At 41.4% G+C, this 22338-nt stretch overlaps 1 pseudogene; it reads left to right on the forward strand.

Annotated features, from left to right (window-relative positions):
* LOC117426748 (aryl hydrocarbon receptor-like) overlaps window positions 1-21745 on the forward strand; it is a 168125-nt pseudogene extending 146380 nt beyond the window's left edge.
* The last annotated feature ends 593 nt before the right edge of the window (window positions 21746-22338 follow it).

The raw sequence follows: 22338 nt of genomic DNA on the forward strand, positions 1-22338 counted from the left end.
ATTCCCTACTCCAGACCTATTGAGTGTGTTCATATCATACAGCGAGTGCCCATCAACAAGCTTTAATGGTCTTACAGCTGATTAACACAAACAGACTACTGCACTAAACACTTAAATAAATATTCACTTCAAAACAATGTGCTTATTCTGGCTAGATTCGATACCGCACAGCGGTAGCATTTTGCATTGTCCCTGCTCAAGAGTTCAACGATAAAATTTGAGTTCAATTTTATTTTAAAAATCAGTTTTGTCTACACGCCTGCATTTGTTTGAAGAAATGCATGACTATTGTTGACAATTGCTTTTTAAATTTTGTTTTGAACCTTAGTTTTGTTTTTCAAAAGCATAACCTGGTTTTGGACATAGAATTTTTAGTCGGTGCACTGTCAATTAATAACAATGTATTTAATTAGTTTTTAATAGCAGTTTTTCATTTACAGTACTTAATATAGAAATTAGAAAAGACCATTATTTTTTTCCTGTTTTCATAGGTATATTATGACTACGGGTCTACTTAAATCGCTGAGAATTTACATATTTTTCCCGGGTAGGTTATGGAATAAAATTAGTATTTCGTGTATCTGTTTAAACATTAAATAAGCCGAAGTAGATAATATTCCAGAGCACTATAAAAGCCTAAAAATAGTGATACTTACTTCCTTACTAAAACGGAGGGCTGTCATTTGTTAAAGGCAAGCATGCTGTTGCTGCCGACATTCTCTGTCTCTGTGGTGTGAAGACTTGCCCATACATTGTACATTCTACAATTCTATCTCCGTTAAAGTAAGCAGCAGGCTGTTTGAAGTGAGGTGGCTGTGCTGGATCATACCTGCAGTACTGATTTAACTTGGCTACAACCAACAGGAATACTTTTTACGCTGACGTTCAAGTTTGTTTTCTGAAAGCTATTATTTGTTTTACGTTCTGTTCAGCAGCCTCTGTAGTAGCCTTTCGTTTAATGTGTGATTCTGAAGCTAAATAGTGATCAATCGTATTTTCTCCAGTCACATTACAAGATGTGCAAAACAATTACCTTCATCTGCATGTAAAGTTTCTTTGGGAAATGTCTTGACATGATCCTCAGCTGAAATATACTTAGCTTTTTTTGCTTTGTCGTCCATTTTTGGTATTTTACCTCCAATGCTGAAAACTATATTTTAGCAACCTAAATCAAAATGGCAATTCAACACTGACTTTGTCCCACCTCCTACTGTACAGTACAGGTCACAGAAAAGCCAGTACAGGCGCGTTGATAGATAGGCTGATTAAAACAATGTTGTCAGTAAACAAGAAAGTTAACCGCTTTGGAGTATTTCTTTGTGTAAGGACGCCCCTTAAAGTTTGAAAAACACTGTTGTAGAAGATGACATGTGGTGTTGACAGGTTGTGAACAGGCTGGCTGTAAGGGTGACATCAGGCCAGAAAGAAAAACACAGACAGGCAGTACTGGCAGGTGAAACTGAGACGCTGCGGTGGCCATTGCATTTAATAAACACACAGAAAATAAAATGTTTAACAAAACAGAACACGGCACTTGAGGCCAACATAAATAGACAAACAAAACAGACAGTGGATGAACACGAAACAAGTATCATGCGAGAGGAGAGTAGCATTTGTTATTTTCTCTTACGTTTTATTTTCTCCTTCTCTCTCCGCCCCCGTACTTCACTCATCGAACACACAACCCCGAGTGAGTAAAACGTGCATCTATATATACTGTTGTGCCGGGATTCAAATTATTATTATACTAATTAATTATTCACTTGAATTCCAGCATGTAAACTAATTTGTGCAATCCCGTGCTCACATACTATTACATACTTTAAATGCACATGAAGTGTTTGTGCAATCCCTGTGCCTAAATACAACTATATATTTTAAATCACTTGTGCTACACAGACCCATTTATATCCTGTGCAGCAATATCTATACACCAACATTAACACTCCACATGCAACACAGAACACATAAATACGCACAGGGACAGGCACTTGGCCACACAGGTGTATGCTGTTGTCAGTTTATCCATGTTGTCAACCCCCTTTTGGAGAAATTGTATTCTAGTATCATCTTACCATCCTTGATACATACTGTTGCATCGCGCTCATCACAGTAACATTCTGGTTTTTTGGACAGTATGATACCACTGCTGTGCTTTCTGTAAAAGTACATTTTGAAGAGTGCACAGTTCGGTCCTGAATTTTTACAGTCTCATTTGGAAGCTCAGGCTTGTTTTTTCTCACTGTTTAAAGCATGGTCAACTTTATTTTGAGTAGCTCAGCAAGTCTGTAGGATGTGAGGAAGTTGTCACATGTGGCATTATGACCTTGGAGCCTTCATTTTCAATACTACACACATCACCTGATTTCTTTCAGGTTTTTCTGCAGGCCTTTTCTCTGTGTACACTTGCATATTCCATGCATAGCTGGAGTTAGCATCGCAGGTTACCTATGTTAGCCATAATTAGTTGGCTTGTAAGGCATATACTGCCTAAAAGGACAGCAACCGCTGAAGGATACATTCATCCATTGTAACATTTGGGCTGGGGTTGTAAAGCAAAGGCAACATTTCTACTCATTTATCCCACACTTCCCTGATAGTAACTAATTTGTCTCTTTCACGTTGGTTGGCTCTGGTATCACGATTATTGAAGTGAATCACTTTAGGAATGATGTGACATGTCTCCAGTGACATAGTGGCTGGAAATATAATCCCACCAGTTTTTGTTTTCCACAAACTAGCAGTTGCTTCTCCTTTGGATCTGTACATTACAGCTAACAAAAGTAACCCAATGTATGCGTGCATATCAACATGATGAAGCTCTTTCCACTTTGCACGAGGTACACGACTGCCTTTCAAGTTGGTCATTTCCAGTATTCTATTTTTGGTTGCTGGTGGCATTTGCTGATCAAATGTTGCTTTATCATGAATGAGAGTAACAGTATAGTAGACCCAGAAACCATTTTGATTGAGTTTGACGCCTACCTTGATTCATACGTGGAGATGATGCCCATAAAAGACCAAGTGAAAATGATTTATTTTCTTCATGCATACAAAGCTGAATTGAATAAATACATAAATGCATTATGTTTGTATACAAGATTAGTTCTAAAAAAATAAACACCTCAAAGTAATTAACAATCTCACATCTAAAAACGTTAATTACACAACACAAAACAAGTGTTTCCTCATTCTCCCTTTGTTATACAATTATTGAGTACCAGTCATTAACAATCTTGACTGTTATTTAATATAGAACTTGTCATAATTAAACTAACTGAAACCACTCACATTTCATCTACGATTATTTGTCTGTTTAATTTCACTTCCTTATCTTCACTGCATGTTTTCAAAGAAATCCATAAAATTGTGGGATTGCACCTCTGATTAACTCCACAAACAAATACATCTCCCAGTTTGCACAGCGGTAGATCATTCAGTCACAGTGAGTAGCTCTAGTTGTAAGAAAAGGTCACATGTTCCTGAAGAATCAGTGGCAGGATAGTTTTGCAACGTGTTTCGTGTTAGCCTCACTTGCAGTAATAATTTCTGTGCCAGGATGTAAAGAAAGTTGCTTCCAAGCAGCTATTAAATCACTCAGTACAGAAGTTCATTGCCATTGATTGGTACTCAATTGTATAGGAGAGGAAAATACACATTTTAACAGGCTTCATTTAATACCTGCCAACAAAAACAAGTTAAAGAGAATTACTCAGATTCTCCAAGTATCTGCACAGCCCTATTGAAAACAACAACTGTTAGCATATTTAACAGGTAATAATGGTAAGAAACTGTTCCACTTCCTGGCAAGCTGCTTTTACTGAGCCCTCTAGACAAGATAAGAAGGACACAGAATGTTTGATGCTGCCATCTTCTGAGAGTCAACAAAGGTGTAGACACCTTTCTGTACCACAGACATCCAGTGTGTTTCATAGAGTGGTTTGAAAATGGAAAAACATTTTAAAATGCTAAAATAAAGAAGTGTGGAATAAGATGTTGAAGGATAATTCTTCTAACATGAAGTTTAACTTTAATTTGGCAGTGATAAAGACAGGAGAAAGTGGTCTGACGGTCTTCCGGCTCTTGACAAAGGAGAACCGATGGAAGTGGGTCCAGGCAAATGCCAGGCTGGTGTATAAGAATGGAAAGCCAGACTACATCATTGCCACACAGAGGCCTCTTGTGTAAGTAATGGAACATGATCTCTCATATACTGTCATAAGGTTTGTGTTGCATTATAAAGGGAAATGACAGCATGGAATCTGTTATTATGATCTAAACAGCAGCAGATATAAATACTTTCCAAACTTGTAAACCTGCTCTTGACATTTTTTTATGTGTCATCTGCACTCTCATCTTGTTCCACAGTTTACAATGCAATATGCAAACCTGACTCATACGAATGTCAAATATTGCCTCGATCAATTTGTTTTGCAGTTTGAGGGTGAACACCCGATTCTACATCCACAGCATCAAACATTCATGAGGTAAACTTCCTCCAGCTGCTTCTGGACTGTTTTCATCTCAGTCTCCTTCTGATGGAAAAGGAGAGAGAACTGATTTCATGTTAATTTCAACTCTTGGAAACCTAATAGGGGTGTGGAGGGTGGTGGTGGTAATGGGAGGGACACTATCCCTTGGGGGATAACACCAGCAGGATCTTCATGAATCTTAAATTTGAAAAAGTTACAGAATTCTAAATATATTTTTGAAATCTTTAAACAAAGCCAATTTAATAATTCTATCCTTCAGCCACATGAGACAACAGTGGGATAGATGAGTTTAAAGGTAGTTCTGGTAAACAAGCAAGCTACCCGTAGAAACACAGTGTAAAAATGCATTGCACGACTACAGCCCAATGAATTTGGGAGCAGTATATATCTAATGAAACTCTTTTTCATTATTAGGGAAGAAGAAGGAGGCGAGCACCTCAGAAAGCGCTCCATGCATCTTCCTTTCACCTTCGCTACTGGAGAAGCGCTGTTGTATCAGTCCAGCTACCCCCTCCCCGGCCTCCCGGATCCTTTCCAGGTGAAGGGGAAGAGCGCCAAGTCCAAGAAGCATTCTCAGAACAAGCAGGAGAAAGGACAGAAGGACACCATCAATCCCAACTCTCTTCTGGGGGCCATGATGAGGCAAGATGAATCCATTTACGTCTCCCATCCGGCCCTGGAGCCAAAGTACTCATTCAACACCAACTTGTTCAGCGAACAGGGAGATTCCACCAGCTTTCCCAACCCAAGGGGGGACAGCTGGAACACAGTTCCAAATGGGAGCAATGGGCTAAAACCAGAGTTGGCCACGTTTGGAACAGTAGATCCCCTCCTATCAACTTCAGACTCTCTGTCTTTAGACAACAATGAGGACTGCTCAAATAACAAGCTGTTCAGCGCATTGGAGACCTTTGGACTGAACGCAGAAGACCTAGAACTTCTCTTGTTAGACGAGAGGATGATCAGAATAGAAATGGACCCCGACTACATCCCTTACCTCAACGACCTTTTAACAAACAACGAAATCTTGTCTTATGTTCATGACTCCCTGGAGAACAGAACCGAGGACGGGGGCTCTGATTACCAGCTGTCCTGTCCACTGCCGATTCCCCCCCAAACCACCCCCAAACCACAAGAAATGCCAGCACAGTATTACCCCCACCAGCAGCAGCTGCCGCAGAATCAGCAGCCAATCTTACAGTTGTCACAGCAAATGCAGCAGCATCTCTACACTCAAAACGCACCAATTAAAGAGCACCAGTGGACTCACCAACTTCAGTCGGCGACTCCCGAACTGAAAATCGAGATGCAAATGCAAAACCTTCCCCACAGACTCCCACAAGTGAACAACGTGCAACACTGGGACCAGCGACTGCAGGGGCAACACGCAGCCCAAAACAGCCACTGGATTTCCCAGCATGTGCAAATGAGCATTGGCCTCCAAGGCCAAAACCTTCCCCAGCAAACCATGGAGAACCACTTGCCTCATGCAAGTACGTGTAGCGGTCAGGCTCTGGAGCATATCTCTCACACACATCACGGTGGCCTGCAGCCTCTGCAGCACAAGGCCCAGCTCCCACAACAGCAGCTCCACATACAACTCCAGTCGCAGTGCCATTTCAAACAAAAGGCCAGCGATGTTTTGACAGTCAACGGGATGTATAGCCAGGGTTCAGTGAATCAGCAGACATTGGGCAACCACAACTGGCAGGGTTATGGCTACGTGCCGGTAACCCATCCTAATCAGGTTGAGCAGCCAACAAACATGTCTGGGTATAATACTGTGCAGGGGGCAGCCTCCTCCCAGCAGCTCTGCCCACCTCAGGTCCCAAGCACTGGAGAGGCTCATGGGGATTATAACATGAGCGATACACCTAACCTGGATTTTACAATAAACGGTGGACTCACCGAAGAAGTCCCTCAGTGTCAGGGGGTGGTGGCCAATTCTTCTCCCTATCAGATGATCTCCCAGAAGCAGCAGGTCTCCTCCACTTGTTTCTCTCAGTACCCTCCTCAGAATCCCCCCTTGGAGCAGTTTCTAGGAGTAGGACAGCAGCAGCACCAGCTGTCCACTATGGGAATGTTTACATTGTCAGCCCCCCAGGACAACACACATAACAAGGTAAAGGTTGTAATGTCTGCTTCACACACAGATATGAGTGTTACCACAGAACTTGATGCAAAATTGGAGATTCTTAAAAGCTTTGGTTAAGACGTCTGTTGCAACCTGTGCGTAAGTGCAGGGAATGGGCAGCAGTATGTTAGGTGAGCCAGTATAAAAGATCCCATTTCCAGCAGTGCTTTATAGCTAATCCTTTGTAAATTGTTACCATAGTAAAATCATTGCAACGTGTAATAAAGCATAGTGTAAGCATGGTAAAGCATAGGTAAGCATTGTAAAGAATAACAAGGTTATGGTAAAGTATTTTAATAAACATAGTATACCATGCATAGTATAAATGCATAGTACACCCTGCATGTAAAATAATGTGCAAAAATGCTGTGGTAAATTTTTATAACAGATTCTGCATGGTAACAACTTTTAATCTGCAAACAACAAAACTGCAGTAAAACATAGTGTTATGCACCTGAGTCACGTGACTAGGCTAAAGCCCCTTAATCCCAAGTCACCTGCCTGTGCAGTCCACTGTGTGCATTACTCCATTAAAAAGACCAACGGTGGTTCCTATTCCTCAGACCTAGTCCCGGAATTACTTCTTAGTTAATTTCATTCAAACGAGGTCATGGCTTTTTAATTTAATTAAATAATTAAGATAAGGGTATTTTAAGTTAAGAGTTGTAATTAGTACTTAAAATACTTTTTTGATACTTGTTGCATTTGCCCTGTTATAACACATACATAACCCTGAATGACACTATATCAAGAAGTTGCTTTTAGTGTATTTACAAAAAAAAAAAAAAAAAATTGTGTGAAACAACATGGCCCACTGGGGATGCAAATCCAATGGAGGTGGCCAAACGAGTACCTAATGTTACCTTAATTACGGTTGACTGAAAAAGAATAACAAGTGTACAGTTTACACTGGTGGGCTTGTGATGTGTCCTCTGGGGTCTAGGTTGAGACCACCAAACTCATGATATGACAAGTCCATTTAAGGCCCAGTCCTTTAGAAGCATGAAACAAAGCATTAAACCTGTCCTTAACTCACAATGCTATCACCCCTTAGGTGTTCTGTTACCCTTTAAGTGGTGATAATATAGCTTATAAAAATACTTCCTTAAATTTTACCCATTTTGCACTTAGATTAGTTGCATAGGGCCCAATATTCAAACGCCTTGTGTGTGTCGCAAGGGGAGTTGTAGAGATTTTTTTCCGCAAGTCCTTTTTGCCAAGAAAGTTGCACTTTTGAGTGAGATTCAAAATAGATGCTGCATTGGAGAAAATGGGTTTGCGAGTTGCAAGTGCTTTTCCCTCAAATTTGGGGGAGGTGTCATGAATAATCCCGCAAGTTCACCACCACGAGCTAAATTGAAAAGTTAATTTGCTCGCAAATCACTATGTTGCATGGAAATCACTTAACCCATGACGTACGCACATACGTCAAATGAAAACCCACTTACAGTACCATGCCGTACCTGCGTACGTCGTTTCCCATTCTATTCTATGATTGGTTTCTCAGTCTAGCGTTTCACGTTTCATTCTCTAAAGCAGTGCTAGTACTGTGGAATGTGCAATGAAATTTGGGGGAGGGTCAGCTGACATTTGTATCCAATTGCGTGTCATGTAGCTATTCCAGTCTAGCTGTGGGCATTTAAAAGGCTGACATATATTGCAGGAAGCCATTCAGCTTTTACAAGTATATATATAGTGTTTTAAATTATTATTTTTTTATTTATTATTATTATTAATGGAACAGAGCAGAATCAGTTTCCTCATCAGGTCAACATATGATGTTCTCCCATCACCACAGAACCTAAACCTCTGGGTAGGAGAGGATCCCTCATGTCCTTTGTGTTCATCACCTGCAACATTAAGGCACATTTTGACAGGATGTAAGGTGGCTCTTAGCCAAGGACGGTTTACTTGGCGCCATGACCAGGTGCTGCGATGTTTGGCCTTAGCATTGGAAGACAAGCGTAACATGACCAATAAGTTGCCACCTGTTCCATCAAAACATTACACACAAAAGACAACATTCCTCCGCCCAGGAGAGCAACCACCAAGAAAAGGTGTTAAAACCAATCCTCGCCCAGGACAACTGGAAGCTGCTAGAGACTGGAATATGCTGGCAGATGTTGGTCAACGGCTTATTTTTCCACCTGAGATTGCCACCACTAACCTTCGACCAGATATTGTCTTGTGGTCTGGATCAGCACGCCTTGTTCACCTGGTAGAGTTAACAGTGCCATGGGAGGACGCTGTAGATGAGGCGTATGAGAGGAAGAAACTGCGGTATGCTCAACTAACCACTGAAGCGGAACAGCGAGGATGGAGAGTTCGGGTTTACCCAGTGGAAGTGGGTTGTCGAGGATTTGTGGCACACTCTACAACCCGGTTTCTCAGAGACGTCGGATTCAGTGGCCAAGAGTTGCGTCGCACAGTGAAGAACTTATCTGAAAGCAGAGAGGAGCAGCAACTGGCTGTGGTTGAGACGGAAAGATTCTGGCTGGGGACAGGTAAGTAAGCTGGGCTGAGTTGAGTGGGGGACGGAGGGGGGTGATGCTGGGACGCCAGAATCACCGTCGAGCCCTCTTGAGGTGTCGTGGGCTAGTCGACGAAACACTGAGGATGGAAGGTGCCCACTTGAAAACCCCAGAGATGTACCCTACTTAGCTCAATCCAGACGGTTGTCATGCTGATGCGCTGGGGAGGCCGCACTTTGGTTGATCCCCGGAGCCAGCATCGCAGCCGTTGTGTGTGCTGATGCGCCAGGGAGGCAAAATAAGCTGATCCCTGGAGCCAGCATTACACTTCAGCCATTAACACCAGACAGAAGGATATCTACATCATCATATGGAAGGAAATGTAAATGGATGGAGACGCATATGGATCACATTAGTTTACTGTAAAGCTACGTCTTAGTTGGTGCTTATCTTGGCGAGAGCCGAGTTCAAATCAGCATGAAGTTTTAACATCTACTCTCGTGTAATGGAAATCATGAAGATCTGGATACGTCCAGTGACTGCTGTGAATAGTGCAGCTGGCAACAAGGGAAAGACCTTGTGACAGCCTGGAGAGACAGCTGACAGGAGGAAAGAGACCCCATTGGGGCTGGTAAGGGTTAGCTACCCTTGTCGGCAGTATCCAGCTCTGTGTTTACAGGATGCTGGAGACACCCGCCCAAGGCTTCTAAGAAATTAAAGAGAAAAATACCCCTAGAGTCTGCGAGAGCGGGGGCGGAAGATGACTCAACGTTGGACAACACGGTTAACGACTTAGGAACGGAAACGGATATGAGTATGGAGAGTACTTCACAAAAGACTAGTTCAAGATCTGCAGTTAACAAAGACATGGAACTCCAGGTTTGTGTCTGCGGCTGGAGCAAGGCGACAACGGTCAGGGGTTTGAAGATTCATCAAGGGAGAATGAAATGCTTGAGGGAGAAGGGACAAGGGCCTCGCATTGATCAGTACTTCTTACGAAGTCAGTCAAGTCAGTCGAATGAAATCCAGCGACAGGAAGCAAACCACAGTTCGCAGGATATCAGCACCCCTGTCATAGATGTGAGGAGGACTTGCATGGACACAGTTAGTGATGAACCTAATGATCCTTGTGAACCCGGTCAGACAAACCAGCATAAGAGAGAAAAGAACCTCAACGGGCACAAGCCTGGAGTTAAATGGCCAAGAGCTTGTGAGAAAACTGCATGGGACACAGTAAACACAGATCTCTGCGTTGCATTGGAAAGATTAAGTGGAACAGTTGAAAAGAAGCTGGATAAATTTGGGGACATCATCTACGCATATGGAAGTGAGAGGTTTGGAGTTGAAAAAAGGAAGGAAAAAGTACAAACTATTCCTGGAAAGTCTAGACGGCAGCAGGAGATTGAACGCTTAGTTAGAGAAAGGAGACAGCTGAGGAACCAATGGAGAAGAGCAGAACAAAGTCAGAAGGAGGGACTCAATCTCATACAAAGGGTCATAAAAGATAAGCTTGCAACATTGCGCAGAGCTGAGCGCCTACGGAAACGCTACAAAAAGAAGGAGCGTGCGAGAGCGAACTTTTATAAAGACCCATTCAAATTTGTAAAGAAGTTATTCACCAGTGAGAAGAATGGCACACTAAAAGCATCTAAGGTTGAGCTGGAGAGATATTTGGAGGAAACACATACAGATTCAAAAAGGCAGGAGCCTATGTCAGTTCCGTCAGACATCCCACCTATCAATCCACCAGAATACCAAATGGAGGACTGTGCACCTAAGTGGAAAGAAATAGAGCAAGCTGTGAAAAAAGCAAGGGCTTCATCATCTCCAGGGCCTAATGGAGTTCCGTACAGAGTGTACAAGAGTGCTTCAGGAGTTCTACGAATTCTGTGGAAATTGATGAAAGTGGCATGGGAAAAACAGGTTGTACCAAGAGCATGGCGCCGAGCAGGTGGAGTCTTTATACCTAAAGAAAAAGATTCTACAAGCATCAGTCAGTTTCGTCCCATTTCCCTATTAAACGTAGAAGGCAAGATTTTTTTCAGCATTATTGCTCAGAGATTGTCAGCTTACCTATTAAAGAACTGCTTCATTGACACTTCAATACAAAAAGCGGGCATTCCAGGTTTCCCAGGTTGCTTAGAACACATCAATGTGATCTGGCAAAAAAATTCAATCAGCTAAAAAGGAGAGGAAGGAGCTCCATGTGACATTCCTGGATTTGGCTAATGCATATGGTTCAGTGCCACATGAACTACTTTGGGCAGCATTTGATTTTTTCAGTGTACCGATGACAATAACAAATTTAGTGAAAGCCTATTTTGGAGATTTGCAATTCAGTTTTTCAACTTCAGAATTCAGCACTACATGGCAATGCCTAGAGGTTGGAATAATGGCAGGATGCACCATTTCTCCACTGGCTTTTACCATGGCAATGGAAGTAATCATTAGGGCATCAAAATGGGTAGTAGGAGGAGAGCGCTTGGCTTCTGGAATGCGACTACCACCAATTCGAGCATACATGGATGACATGACAACCATGACTACAACAGTAGCCTGCACTAATCGATTATTGGGCAAATTAACCAATAACATTGAATGGGCACGAATGCAATTCAAGCCCACTAAATCAAGGAGCATCTCTATAATTAAAGGCAAAGTAGTAGATAAAACATTCTTCATTAATGGTGAGGCAATACCAACAGTGTCTGAGAAGCCAGTGAAGAGTCTTGGGAGATGGTACGACGGGGATCTAAAGGACACAGTTCGTGTGGGAGAAGTTAGACAACAAGCAGTGGAAGGGTTGAAGAGCATAGACAGCTGCGCTCTACCAGGTAAACTAAAACTCTGGTGCTTTCAGTTTGGTCTACTGCCGAGGTTGCTGTGGCCACTGACTGTGTACGAGGTTTCTTTGACAACAGTAGAGAAGCTGGAAGCTTTAATCAGTTCATACATCAGGAAATGGTTGGGAGTTCCACGCTGCCTCAGCAGAGTGGGACTTTATGGTAAAGGAATACTGCAGCTACCAGTCTCTGCTCTAACCGAGGAGTTTAAGTGCGCCAAGGTCAGACTGGAAATGACATTAGTAGAGTCACGCGATAAATGCGTAAGGGAGGCAGCACCTGTGTTGAAAACTGGAAGAAAGTGGGCGGCAAAGAAAGCTGTGGAAGATGCAAAGGCTGCCCTTCGAATTGGTGATATCATGGGGCAAGTTCAGCATGGAAGAGGGGGTCTTGGTTTCAGTTCAACTCCTCCTACATGGCACAAGGCGGCCCCAGCTCAAAGAAGGAAGCTGGTAGTCAACGAGGTGCAAAAGCAGGAGGAGAGGATGAGGTGTATAAAGGCCATTTCCCAGGCCAAACAGGGAGAATGGATGAGATGGGAGAGTGTGGAACAACGCAAGATTGGCTGGCAAGACCTATGGTCAATGGAACAGAGCAGGATCAGTTTCCTCATCAGGTCAACATATGATGTTCTCCCATCACCACAGAACCTAAACCTCTGGGTAGGAGAGGATCCCTCATGTCCTTTGTGTTCATCACCTGCAACATTAAGGCACATTTTGACAGGATGTAAGGTGGCTCTTAGCCAAGGACGGTTTACTTGGCGCCATGACCAGGTGCTACGATGTTTGGCCTTAGCATTGGAAGACAAGCGTAACATGACCAATAAGTTGCCACCTGTTCCATCAAAACATTACACACAAAAGACAACATTCCTCCGCCCAGGAGAGCAACCACCAAGAAAAGGTGTTAAAACCAATCCTCGCCCAGGACAACTGGAAGCTGCTAGAGACTGGAATATGCTGGCAGATGTTGGTCAACGGCTTATTTTTCCACCTGAGATTGCCACCACTAACCTTCGACCAGATATTGTCTTGTGGTCTGGATCAGCACGCCTTGTTCACCTGGTAGAGTTAACAGTGCCATGGGAGGACGCTGTAGATGAGGCGTATGAGAGGAAGAAACTGCGGTATGCTCAACTAACCACTGAAGCGGAACAGCGAGGATGGAGAGTTCGGGTTTACCCAGTGGAAGTGGGTTGTCGAGGATTTGTGGCACACTCTACAACCCGGTTTCTCAGAGACGTCGGATTCAGTGGCCAAGAGTTGCGTCGCACAGTGAAGAACTTATCTGAAGCAGCAGAGAGGAGCAGCAACTGGCTGTGGTTGAGACGGAAAGATTCTGGCTGGGGACAGGTAAGTAAGCTGGGCTGAGTTGAGTGGGGGACGGAGGGGGGTGATGCTGGGACGCCAGAATCACCGTCGAGCCCTCTTGAGGTGTCGTGGGCTAGTCGACGAAACACTGAGGATGGAAGGTGCCCACTTGAAAACCCCAGAGATGTACCCTACTTAGCTCAATCCAGACGGTTGTCATGCTGATGCGCTGGGGAGGCCGCACTTTGGTTGATCCCCGGAGCCAGCATCGCAGCCGTTGTGTGTGCTGATGCGCCAGGGAGGCAAAATAAGCTGATCCCTGGAGCCAGCATTACACTTCAGCCATTAACACCAGACAGAAGGATATCTACATCATCATATGGAAGGAAATGTAAATGGATGGAGACGCATATGGATCACATTAGTTTACTGTAAAGCTACGTCTTAGTTGGTGCTTATCTTGGCGAGAGCCGAGTTCAAATCAGCATGAAGTTTTAACATCTACTCTCGTGTAATGGAAATCATTTACTTGTTTAGTTATAGATTATATATCATTTTTAGCGAAAGCTAAACATGGCAACGTATGTGGTCTTTCTATAACGAGCAACGGGAGTTGATACCAGCGACAGTGATGCTAACTTATCACTCAGCGATTATGATGAAGAGGATGTGGAGCCAAGAACAGTATAAACTGTACAAACAGAAGCGCATGCAACTACTTTACAGGTAAGCCAGCTGCAAATGGGAAGCTGTTTGGTTTGAAATGGCAGTACTGTGACGAAATACTATCAAAACACAGCACTGGGTACCGGCAATGCGGCATCAAGATCCATCACAATGCCTGCGCAAAGTAGCTGTGTACACGCATTTGTGACTATCCCTCCAACACAAGCGAAGCAGACACTGTAACAAAGGTGCAGGGTCTGCTACGAAAATGAAAACAAAAGAAAAGACAAAAGAAAAATGTGCAGTGGCTGCGAAGGCAACCCCGGGTTCTGTTGTATAAATGGAACAGAGCAAGTCAATAATGGCACATGTTTTGATGTTGTTTGATTTTTATTTGACAATTACTGTTTACTGATTATTGTTATTATCATTATTAACAGCATTTTTGTTTTCATTGTTAAAAAAAATAAATAATAATCTTCATATTGAATATGGGTATGTAGTACACATCAGCATAAAGGGTTAATGAACACAGTTTAACTCATTTATTTGTGTTTTATTCATCATATGTTAACATTTTATAGCAATTACAGGTTTGAAAACATTATTATTATTATTATTATTATTATTATTATTATTATTATTATTATTATTATTATTATTATTTTCAAAATCTGGTATCTGGTAAGAGGTTTCATTTTTATATCTGGAGTTGAAGTAGTTAAGACTGGTTACCAGACATGTCAACCCCTAAGTGTTCACACCAGTGAGACCCCTGCTATTGATTGATGAAAAACCTAGACCACTTAACCTAGACCACTAGATTTTGTTTTGGGGGGTGGGGGTGGGGGTGGGGGTGGGGGTGGGGGGGGGCTGATCAAGATTTTTGCACATGGCTGACAGCTACGCCACTGACCTAGGCTTATGGGTTATGCACATCAGGAGCGAGGCAAACGACACGAATACAGCACTACTACATAAAAAAAGAAAACTGTAGCCAGTCATGAAAAGAAAATACTGTCTGCTTTTGTTCCTTTTGTGGAGACAAAATAAAATAAATAAAACACACACTAAAAAAATTACATTTAACAGTGAATCAGTGAATGTTTATATGTGATCTGGATAAACATAAATTATTAAAAAGTAATACATCTACACATATTTCTTTGTAAATACTGAGAAAATTAGTTTAATATCCTTTTTTTATTGATTTTCAGCTTTAATAAAATCTTCAGTTAGTGTGTGAATGTGATTATTATTATTGGTCAACATTATTAAAACAGAGAAGCGTCATTTTACAGAAATACGAAACCAGTGTGTGACCTTCCCCGTCACTTTGATTAAAATTAAGGTGAAATAAAGAGAGATAGACATAACATTAATTTCCAATTGTTCTGTTATTTCTTACCATATGGCGTCTTTTTATTGCCGTCTGACAGCCTCTCCTTCGACTCCGAGTAATGACATGTTGTGTAGAGAAACATAGAAGGCTCGCGCAGACAAACTGTCAGTTTGAGACAACAAGGCAATTCTATCTTTGGAGTAAGGAGGGAGTTTGCATAGATCTACAGGAATATAGAATAGTTTCCGCACTTTATTGTGGCCAGGCACTTGCTCTATAGAGTAACCCGATCAGCCGGAACCGGAGCGTGCACAACCCAGTTGGTTGTTCCTGGGCCCTTTCGGGCTGAACTTATGCGATTAGTGCATGACTTACCCTTTGCAGGCCACCTAGGGGTCGAAAAGACCCGGGAGCGCATCCTGGCCCGGTTTTATTGGCCCGGGCTTTACATTCAGGTTCGGAGATATGGCTCAGAATGTCCTGACTTTCATTTAGCAGCCCCAGAACGAATTTGCCCTGTTCCCTTGGTACCACTGCCGATTATTTCTACAGCGTTTGAGCGCATTGGCATATATCTGGTGGGACCTCTGGAAGGAAGTGAAACTGGGTACTGTTACATATTAATGGTGGTGGATTATGCTACCCGATACCCAGAGGCAGTCCCTTTACACACGATGCACTCTAGAACAATAGCGGAAGAATTGGCAAAAATGTTTTCGAGGGTGGGAATCCCAAAAGAAATTCTCACTGATCAGGGTACCAGTTTTATGTCTGACTGCATTCAGCAGCTCTGCAAATTGCTTAAAATTCACTCTATTAAACCTCAATTTATCATCCACAGATGGATGGGCTAGTAGAGCATTTTAATCAGACCCTTAAGCGAATGCTGCATCCCTTTGTAGATCAGGAGAAAAAGAATTGGGCTAAGCTTCTTCCTTATCTCCTTTTTGCAGTTCGAGAGGTTCCCCAATCCTCAATGGGGTTTTCCCCGTTTGAGTTATTGTATGGCCATCAACCCAGGGAATCCTCGACTTAATAAGAGAAGGTTGGGAAAAATATTCAAAATCATCCAAAAATGTAGTAAAGTTTGTATTTCAACTACAAGACCGTCTAGAATTGATTGGTCGATTGGCTCAAGAAAATCTCAAAATGGCACAGCAAAAGCAAGAGCAAAACTATAACAAAAAGGCAAGAATGCGGATCTTTCGTCCAGGAGACAAGGTGTTATTATTGCTCCCCACGTCAGAATCAAAGCTCTTTGCTAAATGGCAGGGCCCATTTGAGATAATTCCAGCAATTGGGTCAGTTAACCCTTTGTGGTCCATTTATTCAGCGTGTCTCAGGCATGTCAGGTCCAATTTATTTTCACACGCGCAGTTTAAAAGTATTTTTTTCACAGTAAAACAGGTTTAAAAGGCACTGCATATGAACAGGACACTCAGTATTGCATCTCCAGCCCCGCCCCACCCCTTGTTCTCTGTATTTTTCATATACCTCCTCATAGTTGTGCATACCGATAAATCATCTCCTGATCACTCGTTTTATCACCAGACTCCTCAGTAATGCGATCCAAGTCATTATTTTTTTACTATAACATCTCAAAAAGCTCTGCAAATGTCTGTGATATTCTTTGAGCGCCGGATGCAGAAGCAGCTATCTTGTTTGTTTATGTCTGTATTATCTCTGTGGTGCCGGGGCTATGTGTATTGCTCAGATACACCCCTTTTTTTTCGGCTTCTCTCAACTCCTATCGGTCTCACTCAGCTATTGAATGGTTTTCTCAGCTTTTTTCCGGAGAAAAAACGACTAGAGACCTGTGTTTTACATCTTTTTGACCGGAAAGGGAAAATTGTAATGTCGGACCTGGTCCGACATAGGACCGCAATGGGTTAAAAGACAACCCCAAATGAATGAAATACATGATTCAGTCACTGCTGTGCATGGCCCCGCAGCAAGGGATATAAAAGTACACTAATGCCTCTTTGTGTATTATGGAGGTAAATCATTCATTGTTTTGAACATCTTTTGGAACAGGCACAAGTGCAGTCTTTGCATAATTGAGGATTGGCCTCCAAGTCAATTCAAATCTGCTATAACAATTTAATGCTCCAAATCTGACACAATAGCAGCTGGGGGCTAATAAGGGTATCTATGTCCCCCTATTCTTCTGTTTTCTAATATAAAAAAAAGTTCCAAAACAAAAAGCTGTCAGCTCAGCTTGTTACAGTTACATGCTGCTTTGTTTGTGTTGTGCTCTTGTAGCCCTGAATAAATATATTTTCAAAGAAACAAGAAATCAACATTTAATGTGTGTAACAGAAGCATACATTGGGATACTTTTGACAAACAACTCTGGATATTGGCCAATTGCAATATACGCTGAGACCTTGAGGATGGAAGACTCACTCAAATAAAGGTATGAATGCACAATTTAATAATAATAATAATAATAATAATAATAATAATAATAATAATAATAATAATAATAATAAAAGCTTCTGCTCGGAACTCAGATCCAGGGGAATGGGGAAGAGCTGCAAGTCTCACGCTGTCACTGGAAGAATTGGATCAAGCTTGCGGCTTTGACGATTCAAAAATAGCAGATGTAAATATCTCTGTGATGTATTTGTAAGGGTCTTTTAATAGACCCTTTTATTAGACATAGTTTACACACTCTGATTAGAAGTAGTACTATAATAATAATAATTATTATTATTTATTTCTTAGCAGACACCCTTACCCAGGGCGACTTACAACTGTTACAAGTTATCACACACAATTACCCATTACATACAATTACCCATTTACACAGTTGGGTTTTTACTGGAGCAATCTAGGTAAAGTACCTTGCTCAAGGGTACAGCAGCAGTGTCTCCACCTGGGATTGAACCAACAACCCCCTCCGGTCAAGAGTCCAGAGCCCTATCCACTACTCCACACTAATAATAATAATAATAATAATAATAATAATAATAATAAAAAAACTATGTGCCCAGCAAGTACATAAAGGGGAATTATCTGACTACAACATTTTAATTTCAAACAACTAAAGCGAACTCGCTCTGGATAAAAACGTCATGCTAGAAAGAAAACAGTGGGTTCAGTAGGGATACGACAGTGGAGAGAAGCAAGGACAACAATATAAAATGAAACTCTTTATTTAAAAAACAAATCTATACAAAATATACATAAAAAAAAAATCCAAACAAGTCATGTCCTTGTATCGGTCCCCAATCCCGGATGTCCTGTGGAGGAGAAATCATAAACAAATATATTAAAACACATGCGGAATATCATTCTGCAACAAGTCAAAAAATATAAAAAAATTGATATGCAGACCAAAAATGCTTGTGTAAACCACGCTTTAATTGAATGGAGGTTTTACTTATCGTATTTACCAGTCTAGTTGTGATGGAGCTGTATGGGAACAGTGAAATAAAACCTATAGTCTTCTGCAATCAGAAAATCATTGAAGTCGGTCTCCATGTTTGCTCAGTCGACTGTGCTGGGAAACCTCCCAAAGCTGTCCTAGCATACTGTGACGTCAGGCACGCATACTTTTTAGGAGTAATGCGAACGCAGCCACCAACTGCACTCATCGCCATTTACCATGAATAGTGTACAATACGAATGCATGACAGGTGTATCCTTTTGCGAGGCTGGTGAGTTGACTCTGTGGTGAACTCCGTTCTGACTGCATCATGTGTCCGAGTTCTTGGTAACTGACGCGCCTCTCAACTTCGCAGAGTCTTCTGGGAATTGAATTGTAGTTCAGCACGGTGCTTGTTTACAGATGTGCGCTCGATTGAGACTTGCTGCCTGCCTGTCTTCTGTATGTGTCCTCTGTGCGTTACTATCGTTGGTAGCATCACATGACCTGTTTGTTTACTTTTGTGTTTTGTGTTTCAACTCCTATGTCTCTCTGTCTTGCAATGTGGTTATCCACACATGGGACACAAGTACCTTGTTGATCAATGTGGAAGAATCTTCATAAAAGTACTATATATTGATGTTCAATTCAAATTTGCCGTTTTGTCATTATTCTGATACAGAAAAATGCCAAACCCTAGTATAGTGAACACCCTGATATAACGAACATTTTCCCAGGTCCCATGGGGGTTTGTTATAGTGAGGTTAGCCTGTACATGTATTCAACATTTTAGGGTGTTACACTTCCGTAAATTAGGGTTTGTAAACTTTGGACGACCACTATATACGTACACACAAATGGTATAAATCTATTCTCTAGCAGCTTACAGGATTACATTTTTAGGTGCCTTGCCAAACGGGCAAACGAACATTTCTACATATTGTGGTAGCAGCGGACAAAAGAAACACGCCAAAGGCAGTTTTGTGGCCAAAACTGCGGTAACAATAAACATATGTTACTTTCGTTTAAAATTTAAAAATAATTTTGTTTTTACAGTTTTGTATCTGCATATACCCTTTTCACCTGTTTACACACTATTTCTTTGGAAATGTATTATAGTTTTTCATTTTTTGTAAGTAGTGCTTTATATATGTAAGTTAGAAAATAAACTATTTTATGTTTAATTGCTCATTTAAATACAGTGTTTTGGCTGTGCAGATGTTTGATATGACGTGCTTGAATAAAACTTTTGAGTTGTATCCGATAGTTTGTCTTTCGTTTTAATATTGATGTTGTTTAAAATGTAACCGTCATAATAACTGCCGCCAGTGGTATAACCGCGGCTGTTCTAGTGTTAAATTACCTATCTAATAATAACTATCTGTCTAATAAGACCAGATCATTGATGTAAATGTTTTATATATACAGTGTATATATATATATTTACTCAAATTTGTTGGTACCCTTACAGCTCATTGAAATAATGCTTCATTCCTCCTGAAAAGTGATGAAATTAAAAGCCCTTTTATCATGTATACTTGCATGCCTTTGGTATGTCATAGAATAAAGCAAAGAAGCTGTGAAAAGAGATGAATTATTGCTTATTCTACAAAGATATTCTAAAATGGCCTGGACACATTTGTTGGTACCCCTTAGAAAAGATAATAAATAATTGGATTATAGTGATATTTCAAACTAATTAGTTTCTTTAATTAGTATCACACATGTCTCCAATCTTGTAATCAGTCATTGAGCCTATTTAAATGGAGAAAAGTAGTCACTGTGCTGTTTGGTATCATTGTGTGCACCACACTGAACATGGACCAGAGAAAGCAAAGGAGAGAGTTGTCTGAGGAGATCAGAAAGGAAATAATAGACAAGCATGGTAAAGGTAAAGGCTACAAGACCGTCTCCAAGCAGCTTGATGTTCCTGTGACAACAGTTGCAAATATTATTAAGAAGTTTAAGGTCCATGGAACTGTAGCCAACCTCCCTGGGCGCGGCCGCAAGAAAAACTGCCTCTTGCAGTTAAATGTCCTGAGTGAAGACCTAAGTATGCTTGCACTGTATTAGATGTACCTGTGCTGGCCCTGCGGGCACAAAGTGAATAAATTAAACAGGTAAGAATTGTCATCTACAATCACTGGAAGTCCTTATCATGTTAATTGACTGACGTAATGTCCTTGATCCTTAGATGGAGAACGGATGCATCCTAACCAATGCAAACCTGGGGTATCCCGGAGGCTGTCTGCTCCCCAGCGACAATGGAGTCCCGCCGGACAGTGCGCATCTAAATCTCCCTGACACTCAGACTACTGGCTTTTACCTCTAAACATGAGGACATTATTGAGGTCAGACTTGAATGACAAGAAGGCTAGGTCTTTTGAAAAGAAGCACTTTGCTGATTTTGTGTTCTACGTTTAGATTTCCTTTGTCTTTTCTCATTTAAAGATGTTGTTTCTGATGATGCAGTGTTAATGAAAAGTGTGCATGAAGTAAAAGAAAAAAAGTGAGTCATTTTCACCAACAAAGAAATAAAAGAAAGAAAAATGAAGGTATCAGCAGCACATTTGCAGAATCTCAATCTCTCTCTCTCTCTCTCTCTCCTCTCTCAAATTCAAATTCAAATTAAAAAATGCTTTATTGGCATGATGAGAGCACTCAGGTATTGCCAAAGCTTTTATAATACAAAACAGAAATAATAAAACAGAAATACAATTACAGAACATAAGAAACACAAAAACCATTGTCCCCTTCCCTTTGAACAATATAACTACCTCCCTCCCTCCCTCCCTCCTTCATCAACAGTAACCCATGGTCGTGTATGCAGGGTGTGTACACACTGTCCCTCAGGTTGTGGCAGACAGACACATATTGTGCTGCTAGATTTAATTCGCTCCTCCTCTCCCAGAAGGATGGGGATTTTACTTGAATTGGAGAGGAGGTTAAAATCTGCCATTTGGTTTTTAAATTGTGGGATATATCTCTCCTGTATCTCTGTGTATTTTGGGCAGGACATCAGGAAGTGCAGCTCTGTCTCTCCCTCTTTTATTTTGAAATATTTATTTCTTAGCAGACACCCTTATCCAGGGCGACTTACAATTGTTCCAAGATATCACATTATACATTATTTTACATTATACAGATATCACTTTTTTTTTTTTTTACATACAATTACCCATTTATACAGTTGGGTTTTTACTGGAGCAATCTAGGTAAAGTACCTTGCTCAAGGGTACAGCAGCAGTGTCCCCCTCCTGGGATTGAATCCCTCCGGTCAAGAGTCCAGAGCCCAAACCACTACTCCACACTGCTGCCCAGATCATAGTGACAGCACAGCCTTTTTTCTTTGGCAATCCAGGTTTTTTGTGCTGGATAGTTTTGATGGCCAGGCTGTGGTCACTGAGTCTGTACTTGGTCAGGACCCTGACCAGATATTCTGCCAGGGTAAATTATTTTTTTAGGGCAAGATAACATTGTAATTTATTGTTTGATTCAATTTCATTATTCCAATGTAGTTTATAATTGTTTTCCAGATTTAGATTAATTTGTTTCATTTTTTTGTGCTGGGAGTTTTTTGTTGGTGGTGTTCTGAAACTCGCTGGTGTTAATTTGGCTCAGTTGACTGAGCTTCAGTACCTTTCAACTGAGGGGATTCTCTTGTGCAGGCTGTGTGCAGCTCCGCAGTGCTGTGTGGAGTGAATTG

This window comes from Acipenser ruthenus, chromosome 11 (assembly GCF_902713425.1).
Source record: "Acipenser ruthenus chromosome 11, fAciRut3.2 maternal haplotype, whole genome shotgun sequence".
Lineage (NCBI taxonomy): Eukaryota > Metazoa > Chordata > Actinopteri > Acipenseriformes > Acipenseridae > Acipenser > Acipenser ruthenus.